This window comes from Balaenoptera ricei, chromosome 2 (assembly GCF_028023285.1).
Source record: "Balaenoptera ricei isolate mBalRic1 chromosome 2, mBalRic1.hap2, whole genome shotgun sequence".
Lineage (NCBI taxonomy): Eukaryota > Metazoa > Chordata > Mammalia > Artiodactyla > Balaenopteridae > Balaenoptera > Balaenoptera ricei.
Window position 1 is genome coordinate 60,728,617 of NC_082640.1, and position 20,141 is coordinate 60,748,757.

Sequence of the window (20,141 nt, forward strand, 5' to 3'; positions counted from 1 at the left end):
GTAAGTAGGATATTATATGTGAACTTCATAGTAACAACAACAAAAAAACTTATAGTAAATACACACAAGAAAATGAGAAAGGAATCTAAACATAACTCTAAAGAAAACCACCAACACACAAGGGAAGAGAGAAAGAAAATAAGCAACAGAGACGAACTACAATAACATCCAGTAAACAGTTAACAAAATGGCAATAAGTACCCATCAATAACTACTTTAAACGTAAATGGACTAAATTCACAAAACAAAAGACACAGAGTAGCTGAAGGGATTTAAAAAAAAAAAACCCATCTATATGCTGTCTACAAGAGACTCACTTCAGAAGAAAGAACACACACAGACTGAAAGTAAAAGGATGGAAAAAGATATTCCATGTAAATAGAAATGAAAAGAAAGCTGGAATAGTTATAATCATAACAGACAAACTTTAAAACAAAGATGGTATTAAAAGACAAAGACATTATATAAGGATAAAGGGGTCAATCCAGCAAGACAGTATAACATTTCTAAATGTACATGCACCTAACAGGGGAGAACCAAAATATATAAGGCAAATATTAACAGACTTAAAGGGAGAAATGGAAAGCAATACAATAATAGTAGGGGAATTTAACACCCCACTTACATCAATGGAGAGATCATCCAGACAGAAAATCAATATGGAAACATCAGATTTAAACAACAAATTATACTAAGTAGATTTAATAGATAAATAGAGTACATTCCATCAAAAGCAACTGATTACACATTCTTCTCAAGTGCACATGGAACACTCTCCAGGACAGATCACATGTTAGGTCACAAAACAAGTCTCAATAAAGTCAAGGAGACTGAAATCATGTCAAGTATCTTCTGCAACCAAATAGTATGAAACTAGAAATCAATTGCAAGGGGAAAAAATGGGAAAAACCACAGAAACATGGAGAGTAAAACAACATGTTACTTAACAACCAATGGGTCACTGAAGAAATCAAAGGAGAATTTAATACCCAGAGACAAATGAAAATAGAAATGTGATATACCTAATTCAGTGGGATGAAGTAAAAGCAGTTCTAAGAGGGAAGTTCATAGCAATACAAGCCTACCTTAAGGAATAAGAAAAATCCCAAATAAACAATCTAACCTAACACCTAAATGAACTAGAAAAAGAAGAACAAATGAAGTTCCAAATTAGTAGAAGGAAATAATAAAGATAGGGAGGAAACAAATAAAATAGAAATTAAAACAATAAAAACAGGGCTTCCCTGGTGGCGCAGTGGTTGAGAATCTGCCTGCTAATGCAGGCGACACGGGTTCGAGCCCTGGTCTGGGAAGATCCCACATGCCGCGGAGCAACTAGGCCCGTGAGCCACAATTGCTGAGCCTGCGCGTCTGGAGCCTGTGCTCCGCAACAAGAGAGGCCGCGATAGTGAGAGGTCCGCGCACCGCGATGAAGAGTGGCCCCCACTTGCCACAGCTGGAGAAAGCCCTCGCACAGAAACGAAGACCCAACACAGCCATAAATAAATAAATTAATTAAAAAAAAAAAAAAAACAATAAAAACAGAAAAGATCAATGAAACTAAGTACTGGTTCTTTGAAAAGATAAACAAATTCAACAAACTTTTAGCCAGACTAACCGAGAAAAAAAGGAGGAGGACTCAAATTAAATCATAAATGAAAGAGGAGATGTTAAAATTGATACCTCAGAAATACAAAGGATCAAAAGAGACTACTATAAATAATTATACACCAACAAATTTGACAACCTAGAAGAAATGGATGAATTCCCAGAAATATATAATCTTCCAAGACAATCAGGAAAAAATAGAAAATCTGAATAGACAGATTTCTAGTAAGGAGTCTGACACAGAAATAAAAAACCTTCCAACAAACAAAAGTCCATGGCCAAATGGCACCACTGGTGAATTCTACAAGACAATCAAAGAAGATTTAACACCTATCCTTTTCAAACTCTTCCAAAAAACTGAGGAGGAGGAAAACCTAAACACATTTTATGAAGCCAGCATTACCTTGATACTAAAACCAGACAAGGACGTGACCAAAAAAACAAAAAAAAAATTTACAGGTCAATATCTTTGATAAACACAGATAAAAAAATCCTCAACAAAACATTAGCAAACGGTGTCCAACAATACAGTAAAAGGATCATACACCAAATACACCACAATCAAGTGGGATTTATTCCATGGTCACAAGGATGGTTCAAAATTCACAAATCAATAAATGTGATACATCACAATAACAAAAGGAAGGATAAATATCACATGGTCATTTTGATAGATGCAGAAAAGCATTTGACAAAAGTCAACATCCCCTTATAATAAAAACTCTCTACAAAGTGGGTACAGAGCAAACATACCTCAACATAATAAAGGCTACATACAACAAACCTACAGCTAACACACTGAACAGTGAAAAGTTTAAAACTTTTCATCTAAGAACAGGAACAAGACAAGAATGCCCACCTTCACCACTCTTATTCAACATGGTATTGGAAATCCTAGCCACAGCAATTAGGCAAGAAAAAGAAATAAAAGGCATCCAAAATGGAAAGGAAGAAGTAAAACTGTCACTATTTGTAGATGGCATGATACTATACATAGAAAACCCTGAAGACTCCACCAAAAACTGTTAAGACCAATAAATGAATTCAGTAAAGTTGCAGGATACAAAATCAATACACAGAAATCTGTGTTATTTCTACACAATAGTAAACTATCAGAAAGAGAAATTAAGAAAACATTCCCATTTATAACTGCATCAAAAAGAATAAAATACCTACGAATAAATTTAACCAAGGAGACGAAAGACCTGTAAACTGAAAACTATATAAGACACTGGTGAAAGAAAATGAAGAAGGCACAAATAAATGGAAGGATGCTCCATGCTCATGGATTGGAAGAATTAATATTGTTAAAATGTCCATACGACCCAATGTGATCTACAGATTCAATGCAATCCCTATCAAAATTCGAATGGCAAAATTTACAGAACTAAAACAAACAATTCCAAAATTTGTATGGAACCACAAACAATCCTGAATAGCCAAAACAATCCTGAGAAAGAAGAAGAAAGCTAGAGGTATCATGCTCCCTGATTTCAAACTATACTACAAAGCTACAGCAATCAAAACAGTGTGGTATTGCCACAGAAACAGAGAGATCAGTGGAACAGAATTCACAGTCCAGAAATAAACCCACTCATATATGGACAATTAATTTACAACAAAGGAGCAAAGGATTGTCTCTTCAATAAATGGTGGTTGGGAAACTGGACAGTCACACACACAAAAATGAAACTAGACCACCATCTTACACCATACACAAAAATTAACTCAAAATAGATAAAAGGCTTGAATGTAAGATCTGAAACCATAAAACTCTTAGAAGAAAACATAGGCAGTAACCTCACTGATCAGTCTTTAGATGTTTTTGTGGATCTGACTCCAAAGGCAAGGAAAACAAAAGCAAAAATAAACAAATGGGACTACATCAAACTGAAAAGTTTATGCACAGCAAAGGAAACCATCAATAAAACAAAAAGGCAACCTACCAAATGGGAGAAGATATTTGCAAATGATATATCTGATAAGGGGTTAATATCCAAAACATATAAAGAACTCATACAACTCAACAACAACAGAAAAAACTCAATTTAAAAATGGGCAGAGGATCTGAATAGACATTTTTCCAGAAAAGAAATACAGAGAGCCAACAGGCACATGAAAAAAAATGTCCAACATCACTAATTATCAGAGAAATGCAAATCAAAACCATAATGAGATATCCCCTCATGCCTGTTGGAATGGCCATTATCAAAAAAAGCAAGAAATAACAAATGTTGGAGAGGATGCCGAGAAAAGAGAACTCTTATACACTATTGGTGGGACTGTAAATTGGTGCAGCCACTATGGAAAACACTATGGAGAGTCCTCAAAAAATTAAGAATAAAACTATCATTTGACCCAGCTATTCCACCTCCAGGTATTTACTGGGAGAACAAGAAAACACTATTTTAAAAAGATACATGCACCTCTATGTTCATTGCAGCATTATTCACAATAGCCAAGGTAAGGAAACCACCTAAGTCTCCATCGATGGATGAGTGGATAAAGAAGATGCGATATACATAAACAATGGAATACTATTCAGTAACAGAAAAGAATGAAATCCTATCATTCTCAACAACATGGATTGATTATGATAGGTGAAATACATTAGAAGGAGAAAGAGAAAAAACTGTATGATTTCACTCATATGTGGAATGAAAAAAACCCCAAACAAACAAACAAAATAAAACAATGACAAACTCACAGATACAGAGAACAAATTAGTAGTTACCAGAGGGGTAGGGGATTGGTGGGGGGGTGGGGGGGAAGTGGACGAAGGAGGGGGCAACTACATGGTGATAGATGCTAACTAGAGTTGTGGTGGTGGTCACTTCGTAGTGTATACAGATGGTAACTTATAATGCTGTACACCTGAAACTTATATTTTAAAAAAAGGAATAAGGTGCTGATACATGCTACAACATGGATGAACCTTGTAAATGTTACATTAAATGGAAAAAGTCAGACACAAAAAACCACATACTGCATGATTCTATTTGCCAAAATAAGCAAATTCATAGAGAAAGAAAGTAGATTAGTAGTTGCCCGGGGCAGAGGTAGGGAGTAGGATGCAAAAGTGGGGAGGGAAGCCAAGAATAGGGAATGAATGCTAATAGTTATGGGGCTTCTTAGTGGGATACTGAAATGTTCTAAAATTGATTGTGGTGATGGTTGCACAATTCCATGAATACACTAAAAACCACTGAAGTGTACACTTTAATGATTGAATTTAATCGTATGTTAAATATCTCAATAAAGCTGTTTTTTAAAAATAGAACTTACAATTTCCAAAATTTCAATCAGTTACTAGTTTCATGATATTTGCCATAACTACCATCCATACTATTATCTACAAAACATTTTTCTATAAAAAGAACTACATTTTTACTTAAATTTTAAAAGAAAATTTATAACACTAACCTAAATGAAAAATCAGCTAATATAAAAAAATGGATATGGCAATATATTGGCAGTGCTACTCAAATTAAATTTGAGAACCCAGGCTATGGCAAAACAATGGCCACACAGAAAATAGAGCACAAAAAACAAAACAAGTCAGTAAACAGGGAATGAACACTAGAACTAACTGGCCCCAACATTTCTGAACAAGCTGCTGCCTGTGATGAACTGAGGTCTCACTTGTCCTACCCTGCCCTGCAGTCCCAGAATGTAGAGACACCTGAGAGTTCTAGAGATAAAAATGTGAAGACTGGCTCAAGTGCCAGGAAAGGCTTCTCTCTTCTCTGAGTTCGGGCACCAGGTTCTGAAAAGGCAAGAATCAAATGGCAGGCCCAAAATAGTGAGAAGCCTGCTAGTAGCACTATTCTAAAAATTATAGGCCCAATTAACTGAAGTCAGGACAGTACATCTATGCATTGTCTCATGTTTGTCAATAAATTCTAGAAAAATCGGGATTTCAATCAGTTCCTCTCCAATGTTCATAAAATCTATCACCCATGTTTTTGCTTTTTCTGAAATATAAGAAAATCTTAGTATTTACCTTTCTGAGACTGGTACTTAAACAATGCTGATGTCCGCATACTCCAAAACTATCAGTAATTTTTCACGTGTGTCCTAATGGAAAGTAAGTGTGTTACAGTAAAATAAGTAGTATTTTGAAGAGCAACACAGACATTTCATAATTCCAAGTTGTTTAATGAGGTTTTCAATTCTGATCACACCTATATTTACTACCATGAATACATCAAGTAAAAGGCATTTATTTTCTCCCATGAACCTGGCATGCCTCTTTGAAAATATCAAAATTACTTCTCTTTCCAATAGTATATTAAAAGCTGGCTTGACACATACAGAAATCTTTACAAATGAAATATGATGTCTGAGATTTGCTTCAAAACAATGGGAAGTGATAGCTTTTATGGGACAAGACTGCCCATGCATAGGTAATTGCTGAAATAAATTGGTTACAGCAATTAATTTTTCCATTCTCTCCACTTCACACGTTTTCAAAATATATAATAAACTTAGTACTTTAAGAAGTTATGGGACTTCCCTGGTGGCACAGTGGTTAAGAATCCACCTGCCAATGCAGGGGACACGGGTTCCAGCCCTGGTCCGGGAATATTCCACATGCTGCGGAGCAACTAAGCCCATGCGCCACAACTACTGAGCCTGCACTCTAGAGCCCACGAGCCACAACTACTGAGCCCGCACGCCACAACTACTGAAGCCTGGGCACCTAGAGCCCGTGCTCCACAACAAGAGAAGCCATCTCAATGAGAAGCCAGCGCACCGCAACAAAGAGTAGCCTCCGCTCACTGCAACTAGAGAAAGCCCACCTGCAGCAACGAAGACCCAATGCAGCCACAAATAAATAAATAAATAAACATACATTTTAAAAAAAGAAGTTATCATTAAAAAGTAGTAATTATTTTAGCAAAGCTTCATGAAATCTTTAGTGTTTCATGTCACAGAGGGGAAAGTCTGCCTATAAATCATTTCCTTCTAATATTTTTTTAAGGTTGTCTCCACCAATGGACTGTAGATCTTTTGCTTATATTCCATAAGACTTATTGCCAAAGCCAAACACGTTTGTGAAAAAGGTTACCATCCCAGCATAAAACTGGAAACAGATTTCTATTAGTGACTTATTTTGTTATACATGCCATTTGCCGTTTTCACTTCTACAATTTCAGAAATGCCAATTTCACAATGGATATTAGATTGCACCATTAAAGAAAATTCTATTTAACTTCCCACTAAACACCACCATCACTTTCTAAGTGTTTAAAGAATGTTCCCATGTGATTCCCAAAGAATTTTTGCTTCTCCTTTAAACTAGGTTGGGTTGTGGTTGGGTATGAAGGTGAAAGAAAAGACAAAATCTCAAGCCCCTTCATCTTATCTTTAAAACATTAAAGTGGTTAAATGAAGGAATTAATAAAGTCAATATCAAATCAACATTTTAGTGATGCTTAAATATCTATGAAGCTGTAAGGACAAATATTTTTGAAGTCTATGTTTAAAACACTAGATCCTTTGGAGACCAATCAACAAATTATTCATAACTGCATTTATATAGCAACACTGATTATGCTTCCATGCATAATCCACCAGGTAGATTGACCTAAACCACCAGGGTTTAGAGAATTTTAGAGAATAAAGAATGGCAGCTCAATGGAGTGGAGAGAAAGAAGGAAAGGAGCATACATTTGCTGAGTGCTTACTATGGGCCAGGAGCAGTTCTAAACGCTTTACAGACACCTCATTTACTTGCTATCAACAAATTTATGAGGTGGATAATAATATCTATATTTTATAGATGAGGAAACCAAGACTCAGAAAAATTAATCTGTCCAAGGACAAGTAGGAGAGCTGGGATTCAAACTCAGATCAGTTTGCCTTCAAGGCCATCATACCACACTTCCTCCCACAAAGACACCTTTCCAAATCATATTAAAAATTATTTGATTAATTAAAATATTAATTCCTTAGTGGATATTATTCAGATCATTTCAATATGCAGCATAAATCAATCTGCACCACCACATTTTTAGGAAAAGTCATAGTTACACGGAAAAAAAAAAAAAAAAAATACAAGGGCCAGAGCATCAATATAAACCAGACAGGGACACTGGTCAGAATACCAACCTTAGGTCTGAAAACTTAATTCCAGATGAACCATTCACCAATGGGTGATCTGGAGCAAGTAATGACCTCAGTTTCCCCACTGGTAAAATGGACATAACGCTTATCCCATCCTTCCACCTCGGATTGTTTATGAGGATGAAATTAATGTTCGTGAAATCAATATATAAACTGTAACAAACTATAATACACATAAGGAACTACTATCTATTCAGTAAGATGACTATACTGAACAGCTATTTTCATGTTAGAACAACTTAGCACAAACAGAATGAGGAATACAGTTCACCAACGACAGGAAGCTGCTCTCAGGCGGGCGGGCCCCACCTCAGCGAGAGCCACTTGACAGCAGCAGGTGCTGCTTGGAGGACCAGTTTTCTGCCTGCTTTCAAACAATCCCGTCCCTCACTGGTAGGGGAGGGAAGGTGGGAATAAGGTGCTGGGAAGGGAGCACTAAAAGAGGCAGAAGTCTGGGTTCTACTACACCCAGGTGCCAGGCCCTGGTTAAACTCTTTACCCCTCCAGGCCTCAGTTTACGCATTTGTAAGATGGAGAGACCTTTCCCGCCCTGCTTCCCGGGCAGAGCTAACACCCGAGTCACTGTGCAGGGAAAGCGTGGTAAACCCCGCTGAGAATGAGATGATGACGATCACCTGTCAAATGAAAGGCTGGGAGGGCGGCTCCTCAGCTAGCCCTTCGCAGTTTAGGTATTCCAGAAGCCTTGGACCGGGCCGCCCGCCCCTCTAGGGAGTAAAGCAGCCCCCATGTCCACCTCTCGGCCCGCAGGGTGCGCGCAGTCCCCTGTCGCTCACACCCCCAGCTGAGTCCACAGGGCAGGCCCAGAGCCTGCCCACCCCCGCCCCCAGGCCTCCTCAGAGGACCCCAGGGCCCTCCCGAGTAGCCGCTGCTCCCCTCCCCCAGCAGTGTTCCCTGCCCTTCTCCGCTCCCACTCCCAGATGAGGGGAGGGGGTGAAAGGGCGTACCCCTCCGCCATTTTGTCCCCTTGGCCCCCGCTAAGCATTCCGCCGGCCCGCACCCCAGCCCAGGCCCGCCCACCTCTGTGCAACGCGCGCCCCTCGCGGACACTCACCCCTGACCGCCCTGCGCAGTTCGGCGCGGCTCCGAGCGTCCCGCCGGGAAAGGGGCGGGGCGGGGCGGGGCGGCTGCAGAGGGGCGGGGCGGCTGGCCGCTGCACCACGTGACTTCCAGCTGCGGCCGCGCCTCTCCCCGCTCCACTCTCCGCAGTCCGCGCGCAAGCGCAACCCGGTTCCCGCCGATGGGCCGCCGAAGTGGGAGGCAGGGCGTGGGCTCGCTTCGTGGCCCGGGCGCTGCTGCTTGTAGGTGGCTGTTCCCCCCACTAGGCTGCGATTGCACGCGCTTTTGGCCACACGGTTCTCTCTGTCTCTCGAAATCAGCCCCTTCCCCCTGCCTGCCTTATCACCACAGTCTGTCCCATAGATAAAGAACCTAGAAGTCCGCCTCAAAAATCTGTGACTCTGAAAGCGCTTCAGAAAAGCAGCAGCCCTAAACTGAACACAGTTTATTCTCTACCGCAAAGCTTTATTCAGCTCCTCTTGTGCGCCAGGCTTGAAAGGCTCGAAGTACAAAGACCTAACAATTTAACAATGTTAAATTAGAGCTCTGAACAACGCAGACCATAATTATCACATGAATATTCCCCCATCACTTTTCATACAGCTGAGAAACTCAAGCTCTTTACCTTTCCCTCTCCTTTGCTTCCCACAGTAAGCAGGAAGTTATGGAATCCAATGGAGTCTACTTCACAACTAGACTAAGCACTGTGAGGGCAGGAACCATATTGTTGGCTGTTCTGGCTCCTCTTCCCTCTTGCCTTCTTAGAAAACTTGCTCTTTCATTCATTTATTTAACAAGTGTTTTTTGAGTACCTACTATATGTCAGATGCTATTCTAGATGCTTGGACTTAATAAATAAACAAAAGAGATAAAAATCCTTGCCTTCCTGGAGCAAGGTAGAAACAGACAATAAATAGTGAACATAATGAAGTTCCATGATAATGAGATGATAAGCACTACAGTAAACCCCACTTCAACCTCTGCTTTCTTTCTTCTGTTTACAGATCTGCCGTTCACAGATACATCTCTCTGACTACCTACACAAGGACGTCTCCAATTCCTCAACTACTACTCATGTCTAAAAACTCATGTTAGGGACTTCCTGGTGGTCCAGTGGTTAAGAATCCGCCTGCCGGTGCAGGGGACACGGGTTCAATCCGTGGTCTGGGAGGATCCAACATGCCATGGAGCAACTAAGCCTGTGCGCCACAACTACTGAGCCCAGGCTGTGGGGCCTGTGTCCCGCAACTACTGAGCCCACATGCTGGAACTATTGAAGCCCGCGCACCTAGAGCCCGTGCTCCACAACGAGAGAAGCCACCACAATGAGAAGCCTGCTCACCACAACGAATAGTCCCCGCTCACCGCAACTAGAGAAAGCCCGCATGCAGCAATGAAGACCCAGCGCAGCCAAATAAATAAATACTCATGTTACTGCCCTCCGGTTTCTGCCCCACCACCTTATGAAAACCACTCTTTTCAAAGTCACTAGGGATCTCCCTACTGCAGATCCTATGGGCGTTATCGTCATGACCTAACTTAATTTCTCGGAATCAGTTGACACTCCTTACATCTGGAAACACTCTTTCCTTGCCTTCCACTTTTACTCTCTTGATCTCACTTCTCCATCTCTAAGCACTCCCTCTCCACCTCTTTTGAAGTCTTCTGTTATTTCTCTCACCCCTTAAATGTTGGTATCCCTCAAGGATAGGTGTAGGCCCTCTCTTTTCCAGCTGGATGCACTCTCTCTGGTGATTGCTTCTTTTAAAATTCAGTTAGTATCTTTGTCCCCTAGATTTCCCAATATATATCTCCAGCCCTGATTTCTGCTTTGAGCTCCAGATCCACATGGTTAACTACCTGGTCATCTCCACTTGAACCTCTCAAAATCAAGAAGACAAAACCAAAAACCACTCATTATCTTTCTTATATACATATAAAACAGCTTGAGATATTTTACTTATTACACAGTTCACTCAAAGTGTTCAATTCAATGGTTTTTAGTACATTCACAGAGTTGTGCAACCATCACTATAATCAATTTTAGGACATTTTCATCACCCCAGAAACGAACCCCATACTCATTAAAAGTCACTTGCCCACTTCCCCTCAGCCATAAGCAACCACTAATCTACTTTTTCCATATATAGATTTGCCTATTCTGGACATTCTATGCAAAAGGAATCATGCAATATGTGGTATTTTGTGACTGGCTTCTTTCACTTAGCATGTTTTTCAAGCTACAACCACATTATAACATGTATCAATACTTCAATCCTTTTATGGCTGAATAATATTCCATTGTATGGATACACCTTATATTATTTATTCATTCATCAGTTGATGGACATTTAGGTTACCTCCATTTTGGGGCTATTATGAATAATGCTGCTATGAACATTTGTGTACAAGTTCTGTGTGGACATATGTTTTCATTTCTCTTGGATAAATACCTAGGAGTGGAATTGCTGGGTCATATGGTAACTCTATGTTTAACTTTTTGGAAAACTGCCAGACTATTTATAAAACCAGCTGTATCATTTTACATTCCCACCAGCAGTATATGAAGTTTCCAATTTCTTGATATCCTCTCCAACACTTGAATTGCCTGTCTTTTTTATTACAGCCAACCTAGTAGGTGTGAAGTGGTATTTCACTGTGGTTGTGATTTGTATTTCCCTAATGACTAATGATGTTCAGCACTTTTTATGTGCTTATTGGCCATTTGTGCACGTCTGTAGAGAAATGTCTATTCAAATCCTTTGCCTATTTTTAAATTGGGTTACCACTCATTATTTTTTGCACAAAATCTGTTCCTATTATTGTTCTGACAAATACTCTGGTGCCCCTCCATGAAATGCCCCTTCTTCAGCCCCACTGGTGGCAGGCTTGACCATGTGACTTGCTTTGGCCAATAAAATTTGAGAAGAAAGATCAACTCCAAGCAGAAGTTTTAAGCACCAGCTGGTGGGTTCACCATGTCTCCTTTTTGTATGCCACAAGACTAGCAATCTGTTTCAGAGAGAAGTTGTTCCATCAGCCTGGGTTCCAGAGTGAAGATGACATGGAACAGAACCACAGCTGATCACCAAAGGACTTGTAGCATTTTTTTTTGTAAGCCACTCAGATGTGTGTGGACATTTGTTACTGCAGCATAACCGAGCCTGTGCTAAAGGATATACCTGTCCTATGTGCTGTGTGAGTGCCTCTACTATCCCTCCAGGCTCCTTGACATGGCCTACCAGGCCATGAAGATCAGGCCTGTTGACCTCTCCAGGCTCATTTCCAGGCCATCCCCTCAACCACCCTATACTCCAGACAAAATAAAATACGTTGAGACCCTGGAATTCACTTCTTCCTCTCTTTCTCTCCCCATCCTGGACCTTTGTCCAATTTGTTCCTAACTACTGGAATAACAGTAATATCTATCTTTCCCTGAGTATTTTCCATGTGCAAGACAATATTTATATATGGTCTCATTTTGTCTGACAGCAACCCTGAGAATTAGGTAATCTATTCCACTTTACAAATCAACGAAGTCCCTAGACTTACTTTTCCTAGAGCAAACAGCTAGAAAGGGGCAGAGAAAGGATTTGAACCCAGGTCTGTTTGACTCCAAAGCTCCTCTTTGAATCATTATGCTATGAAAATAGATAGAGTTATTTATCTTTTATTGAGCATTTACCATGTGGCAGGCATTACACTGAAGCACTTTGCATGGACTAAATTTAATCCATGTAAAGAAATCACATACAATAAAAGTATAGAATTGTGGTATCCCATAGCAGTTAAGACTCTGACTTTGGGGTCAGATCATGTCATTGTGTGACCTTGAAAAAATTACTAAACTCTCTAAACTTCATTTTCCTCACCTGTAAAATGTAGCAGTAAGATGTACCTCAATGGGTTTTTGTGAGTATTAAATGAATCAATTTTTAGAAAGCACTTAGAATAGCTTAGTCTATAGTTAGAGCTCAAATTATATCAGCTATAGTGTTTATTTTCTCATCTAGCCTCACAACAAATATATGAGGTAGGTACTATTATGTAACTGTCCCCTTTCCTTCAGCTGCCCTGTCCTGTCCCACCTCTTGACTTCTGACACACTACTCCCTCCAGAATGCTCCTGCTCTTCTTTGCCACCTGGCAGACTCCCACTCACCTCTGGGACCTCAGATATCCTTTCCTGCACGCCTGCAGCAAGCTTGGTTGCTCTCTCCACTGGGCTTCCAAAGCACTTTGTTCAAAGTCTGATAGTTAGATCCCCTTGAAAACAAGGAACAAGAACCCAATAAAAAGTAGAGTTTACTGTAAGACTGGAATTGAAATGCGGAGGCCTTCGAAAACAGTCTCTCTTGCTTCTCTCAGGTGGATTCCCTGGCTTCTCTGCTTCTTTCTGCTTTTGGCAGTAGGAGAGGAGAAGCCAAGAGATTTCCCCTCGCTTGCTCTCCCTGAGGCATCATCTCCAATGGTTAATGCATCTTCTCCATGGCTCCAGCTCCAACTGGGAACCTCTTGCCATGGCTCTAGATTCTGCCTGACAGCCTTGGCTTTGAGGTTCTGATAACATCACATCTTTCCATTGTTCACCAGCAGATTAATTTGCTCACCTGTTTGACTTGAATGCTGTTATCACCTCCAACGAGTGGAAAATAAAATTCTAGTAATCCATGGCAGACAATTGTACTGTAATTGCTTGAATTAGTATCTGTGGTTGCTTGAAATAAAGTGCCAGATGAAGGTAAGGAAATTAGAAAATTTGGATCTACTGTAATGATAATTACAAGGACTACAGAGTAGGCTGACAAGCATTAGGCACAAGCATTAGGCAGCTTAGAGAACAAAAATGTTAAATTCAGGACTTTAAACTCTCAGCTCAAGGTGTGATCAGAGAACCAGAAAGCTTGTACAGTGCAGTTGAGAATCTCTTATTTCTTACGACTTAAGGACAGACCATGGCTGAGGATCAGAACCAAATTTATTTGTCCAAGTTGCTAGAGTATAATGACATTGAACTCACAGCCTTTCTAAGTCACTGCCTTAAAGATAGGACATCAGCTGGAAATTAGCGGGGCCCTGTGACTTAGGATGGGGACATTTGAGGTGACCTCCAACTAGCCCCCTAAATATCCCTGTGCCCCCTCTTTATAAGGAAAGTGACCTTTCCTTGTTTAAAGATTCTACATGCAGCAGTTGCCTTGCAAAGAGATATCTAGTCTCCCTCAAATCCTAGCCACCACCACCCCCCCCCCCGCCATTACCTCCAAACCCACTTCTAAAGTTAAATCCAGGGACTTCCCTGGTGGTCCAGTGGTTAAGACTTCGCCTTCCACTGCAGGGGGCGTGGGTTCAATCCCTGGTCAGGGAGCTAAGATCCCACATGCCTCCCGGCCAAGAAACCAAAACAGAAGCAGTATTGTAACAAGTTCAATAAAGACTTTAAAAATGCTCCACATCAAAAAAAAAAAAAAATCTTTAATAAAAAAATAAATAAATAAAAAATTAACTTAAATCCAGGGACCCAGGAGAGAATTGTAAGGTATATTCCAGAAAATAAATAAATAAACTCATACACCCAAACAATTACAGTGTCTTTTATATTTACATTACCAATAACCTGGAAAACTATACCCGAGTAGATTCTAGGGGTATTATATGAGAAAGGATAGAATAAAATGATGAGTCAGGTTAAATTTAAACACAGGTATCCTTCTGCTTTTAATGTGCTAAACTGAGCCTTTCTAACAGCTTGCCTGAATTGGTTGACTGAAACTAAGATTCAGTAGTGGCCTACATTCAATGAAGCTGAGATGCCAGAACTTCACTCACGTAATGGGGAGAAAGAAATGTAAAGAGTCTTGTACAAAAAGGTAAAGCCACAGTGTCACATATGAAAGAGTCAAGGTGATGGGAATATTAGAGTAAATGTGTTATGTGTAACCTGCTCACCCTCCCCCTGACTATGTTTCCTGGAAGGGCACAGAGGGAACTAACGCACTGAGAGAACATTAGTGAGAGAAACATGGGCATCCCTGAAAGCCCTGCAATGCCCTCAGGGGTCTGTGGGGGTACCAGCTTGATGACAGGGCCCCTAGGGATGAAATAGATGGGTAACCTACTAAAGTATTACTTGATAGACACAACTGGGAAAACTAAAGTTCTAGCACACAGAAACCCGACTTGAGTAGCCACAAAAGGAAGTCATAGCCTCTCATTTAGTTCCCAGTTATGGCACACGCCCAGGGCCCAGTGATTGAAGGAGAAACTGGGTTCTCTTGAGGAAGGACACTGCGACATTGTCACAACTGTATACCATAAATATTTCTCCAAGCCTTTCCCAAAAGGACCTGTGGCTATTAATAGAATGAGCATGCACTGAGGGAAGGGACATACCCAGACTTTGAAGGATTATTAGACACTGATCTGAATTTATGCTAATCCTTGGGGGCTCCCGGATAGACTGAGGGCTTTGGGTAATCAGATAATAAATTAAATTTATATCCAAGTCCATCACACAGAGGGCTCAGTGGGTTCTGTAGACCCATGCTGAGGTAATTTCACCAGGTTCTAAATGTGTATTTAGACTAGACATACTTGGCAACTGGCAGATCTCCTGCACTAGCTCCCTGAAACATGCAGAGTGGACCATTTTGGTAGGCAGAGCCAAGTAGCCCCTGGAACTGCCCTTCCCTAACAAAATGATAAGCCAGAAGCAATACCACAGACCTGTGATTGGGATTATTCAAGCTTCTACTCAGGAGATTTCTAACCATTGTTAATAGATAAATATAAATACATGATTGTTCACAAATATATTCTTAGTACCTAGAACAGTGTTGAATGTGTGATAGGTGCCTCAATAAATATTTGTCAAATGAAAATGAAAAAAACTAGACAGTGTCTTCACTTGAAGCTTCTGATCCAGATATGGCATTTTTGCTGGGGCAAATCAACATAATCCTGCCCACGTAGCATGCAGTTGTTGATCTGGCAAATCATTTTCCTCTCAAATCAATTAGCAAAGAAAATCAGAAGCAACAAATTTTCATATGTCAGGAACAGTGACTGACCTTTACAGTTTTACTTCAGGGCCATGTCAGTTCTCAAATTCTGTCACAGTATAGTCCACAAGGACCTTGATCATCTGGACATCCCATAGAACATCACTCTGATCCACTACATTGATAATATCATGTTGATTAGCTTGGTGAACAGGAAGTAGCAAATATTCTTAGTAAGACGTATGAATGCCAGAGACACAAAAATTCCATGAAAAGAATATTGCGATATCCCTGTATAGCAGTGGTTCTCAACCAGAGGCAATTTTGTCCCCTACTGAACATTTACCAGGCAATATCTGGAGATGTTTTTGGTTGTCACAGCTGGAGGTAAGGGAGTTAGTGGCTATTGACATCTAGTGGGTAGAGGCCAAGTACGCTGCTAAACAACTTGAAATGCACAGGACACCTCCCCACAACCAAGAATTATCAAGCCCAAAACATCAAGATCAAGGTCAAGAATCTCTTTAAAATTCACTTTAAAAAATTCAGGTTAAAAAGTCTACAAATAACAAATGCTGGAGAGGATGTGTAGAGAAGGGAACCCTCCTACACTGTTGGTGGGAATGTAAGTTGGTGTAGCGATTATGGAAAACAGTATGGAGGCTCCTCAAAAAAACTAAAAGTAGAGTTGCCACATGATCCAGCAATTCCACTCCTGGGCATACATCCAGACAAAACTATAGTTCAAAATACATGCACCCCAATGTTCATAGCAGCACTATTTACAGTAGCCAAGACATGGAAGCAACTTAAGTGTCCATCAACAGATGAATGGATAAAGAAGATGTGGTGTATGTATATACAATGGAATATTATTCAGCCATAAAAAAGAATGAAATATTGCCATTTGCAGCAACATGGATGTACCTAGAGATTATCATGCTAAGCGAAGTAAGTCAGGCAGAGAAAGACAAATATCATATGATATCACTTATATGTGGAATATAAAAAATAATACAAATGAATTTATTTACAAAACAGAAATACACCCACAGACATAGAAAATGAGACATGGTTACCAAAGGGGAAAGGGAGGGGTGAAGGATAAATTAGGAGCTTGAGATTAGCAGATACAAGCTACCATATACAGATACAAACTACTTTGTAGATATACCATAAACAACAAGGATTTACTGTATAGCACGGGAAACTATATACAATACCTTGTAATAACCTATAACGCAAAAGAACCTGAAAAGTGTGTATATATATATATACATAACTGAATCACTTTGTTGTACACCTGAAACTAACACAATATTGTAAATCAACTATACTTCAATTAATTAATTAACTAATTTTTGAAAAGAGAGAAAGCTCTTAATCATCAGGGAGATGACCCATCCTGTGGATGTTGGTCAGCTTCATTATTCAGCCACTGAGTCCTTGTTCACTGGGCTTGTGTACTAGTAGCCATGGCAGCAGGCATAAGGGCTCAACAACATGGACTTCCCTCTCCAAGGCAGAAAGCTCAGACTGCCAAGAGCAGAAGCCAATACTGAACCCTTGCTATCGCACCATTCCTCAGGGCACTGGGGGCATGCCGATTATATTGGACATCTTCCATCATAATGGGGCAGAAATTTGTTCTCACTGAAATAGATACTTCTTTCTTCTTTCCCTATCCAAAATGGTTCTGCCAGCAGCACCATCTGTGGACTTATGGAATGCCCTGATTCCATGACTCATTATCATGATATCCTATACAGATTGCTTCTCACCAAGGATCTCATTTGAAAACAAGAGAAATTGTCTCAGACTCTTGTATTTTACTAATATTATCACATACCCCATCATCTGAGAACATCTAATCTGGTAGATTGATGGAATAACCTACTGAAGTCATAATTACAGCACTACTTGTGGAACAAACCCTGTGAGGTCCAGTGCTATCTTAACAGGATGGAGTTTATGTTTTGAGCCAGTGACCAACAGATGGTGCTGTTTCTCTTACAGCCAAAATACCCAGGTACTGGAAGCTATTACACCTAATAACCTTCTGACAAAATTTAGTTTCCCTTCTCCCCAGCCATAGACTCCTCTGGTTTAGAGGTCTTGGTTCCTGTCTTAGTTTGGGTTCTTGTCCTAAGACAGGGTCTTGGGTGCAGGCAGTTTACCTGGAAGGTGATTCCAATAAGCACAAGTAGTGAAGGGAGGAAAGTGAGACAGAGAAAGGAGAAAAGCCAGAAAGGTGTGTGATGATGAGCAGGTGATTGCCGTGGACAACTGAAGCCCAATCTCATCAAGATCCCTCTGAAAAACAGTATGGAACAAGCTTCAGAATTGTCCTTTTGGAGGACAGGAAGGCAAGGCATATACTCACCAACTCCAATTAAAGGACATTAACTCCCTTGCATTTCTGGGCTGTTTCCCTTTGGCAGAGTGTGAGAAAAAACTCACAGGAAGAGACTAGAGAAGGGGGGAAGCTGTCATTGTGCAGGGAGCCTCTATTGCAGCTGCAGGTGACTCAGGTGGACCGAGGGGATATGGACAGAGGCATCCACCTCATCTGCTACAGTCCCAAGGGAGGCGTGCTTTCATGAGGGGACACAATAATGGTCCAATTGAATGAGAAATTGAAACTGACACCTGACTATTTTGGGGTCCTCATGCCACTAAACCAATAGCCAGAGGAGAGGTTACAATACTGGTTGGAGTGGTCAGTCCCAACTAACAAGGGCGATTTAAGTTGCTGCCACACGATGAGGGCACAGAGGATTCTGGTACCCAGGAGGAATCATTGGGGAATCCCTTGTTTTTCCATCTCTAGTAGAAACGATTAAAGGAAGAACCCAATAAAGGCAAGACCACTGAGGATTTGGATCCTTCAGGAATGAAGGTTTGGCTCACTACCCAGGCAAAGAGCCACCACCAGCCAAATCATTGACTAAGGACAATGGAAGCATGGAATGAATAGTGACAGAAGGAAGTAATAAATATCGACTCTGCCCTTATGACCAGTTATAGAGATGATTAACATCTATGCATATTTTTGTTCTGTATATATTAATATTTACCGATTATTTCTTTTTTGCCTTTCCTAGGCTATTTTGTACAAAGAAGGTCAATGATATTTAACTTTGCCAATTAGTTCATATGTCACCAGACCATGAGAAGGCATGGTTTACTGGGGAAGACTGTGAATTCCCTAGAGATCTTGGACTTAAAAAGAGCAATGATGACTTGCCTCACCCATATTGAAGAGATGATGAGGGCATCTTCATTTTTGTGAAGTATAGTTGCATCCTGCTAGAAAGAAGCATGAAGTTGTAATATAGGTGGTAGATATTATGAATAGCAAAAGGCGTGGACTGTGACACTTTGTTTGCCTGTTTGCTCTTGGTCTGTTCCCTGATCTTCCCTGGCTCCACTCTAACTCTCAGGGAACTATATTTCCTAGCATCCCTCGACAAAGGGCTTCCAGATAGATTAGGACAATGGGAGGCCCTGGCAGAACACTGGAGAGTGGAAGGAAGGGAGAATCAGGGTATTTCCCTCTCTTACTCCTCCTTCCTCAGGCAACATCTCCAATAGTGGCTATGTTTTCTCCATATCTCCAGCTCTCACCAAACAGTCCCTTCCTTCATGGTCCAAAATCCTTGCCATGGTTCTAACTCTTGGGTGGTGTCAATTTCAGACAACACCACCTCCTTCTATTCTCCTTCCATCATTAGAAGTGGTAGCAGCTGTGTAATGCTGCCAATCTGTGGTTTGTCTCACTATCTATTGTTGCATTTCTCAGCTCTTCCATCAACTGGTATAATTTCCAGAATTAAAAATCCCTCTTCTTTTAAAACGTAGGGTGGATTATGTTTTCTTGACTGTATCCTAACTGATACATAACCTGAGGTTAATCCCATGCTCAGCCTGGTTCTATGGGGTGTTTATAACACGCTGGTGGCAGCCTTGGCACACTGACAAGGATTTGAGGCAGTTGTCATCAACTTGGTAGTGGATATAGGCAGAATGAGGTGTAGGCTATAGCTGCTGAAACATGGGTTTGATGTGAAGAGTATACGGTCCAACTCACCCTGGGCCCTTTTAATCTTACAGCCCTCCAGATCTGCACTATCCAGTACAGTAGCCACTAGCCACATGTGGCCATAGAGCAATTGAAATGTGGTTAGTCTGAATGAGATTTGCAGTAAGTGTAAATTATATACTGGATTTTTAAAGTATTTTAAGAAAGAATGTAATATATTACATTAATAATTTTTATACTAACTGCATGTTGAAATGATAGTATTTGGGGGCATGTTGGTTTAA

General features: G+C 40.5%; 1 protein-coding gene across 3 annotated transcripts in view; it reads right to left on the reverse strand.

Moving 5' to 3' along the window:
• Window positions 1-8,844, reverse strand: part of SCAPER (S-phase cyclin A associated protein in the ER) — a 485,805-nt gene extending 476,961 nt beyond the window's left edge. For 2 of the 3 annotated variants that reach the window (XM_059912693.1, XM_059912690.1), the window contains exons 1-2: window positions 8,810-8,844; window positions 5,612-5,685 (exon numbers count right to left, since the gene is read on the reverse strand). The gene's annotated coding sequence lies outside the window, so the exon portion shown is untranslated. The remainder of the gene's footprint in view (window positions 1-5,611; window positions 5,686-8,809) is intronic. The other variant, XM_059912691.1, reaches the window with a different exon arrangement.
• Between the last annotated feature and the right edge of the window lie 11,297 nt (window positions 8,845-20,141).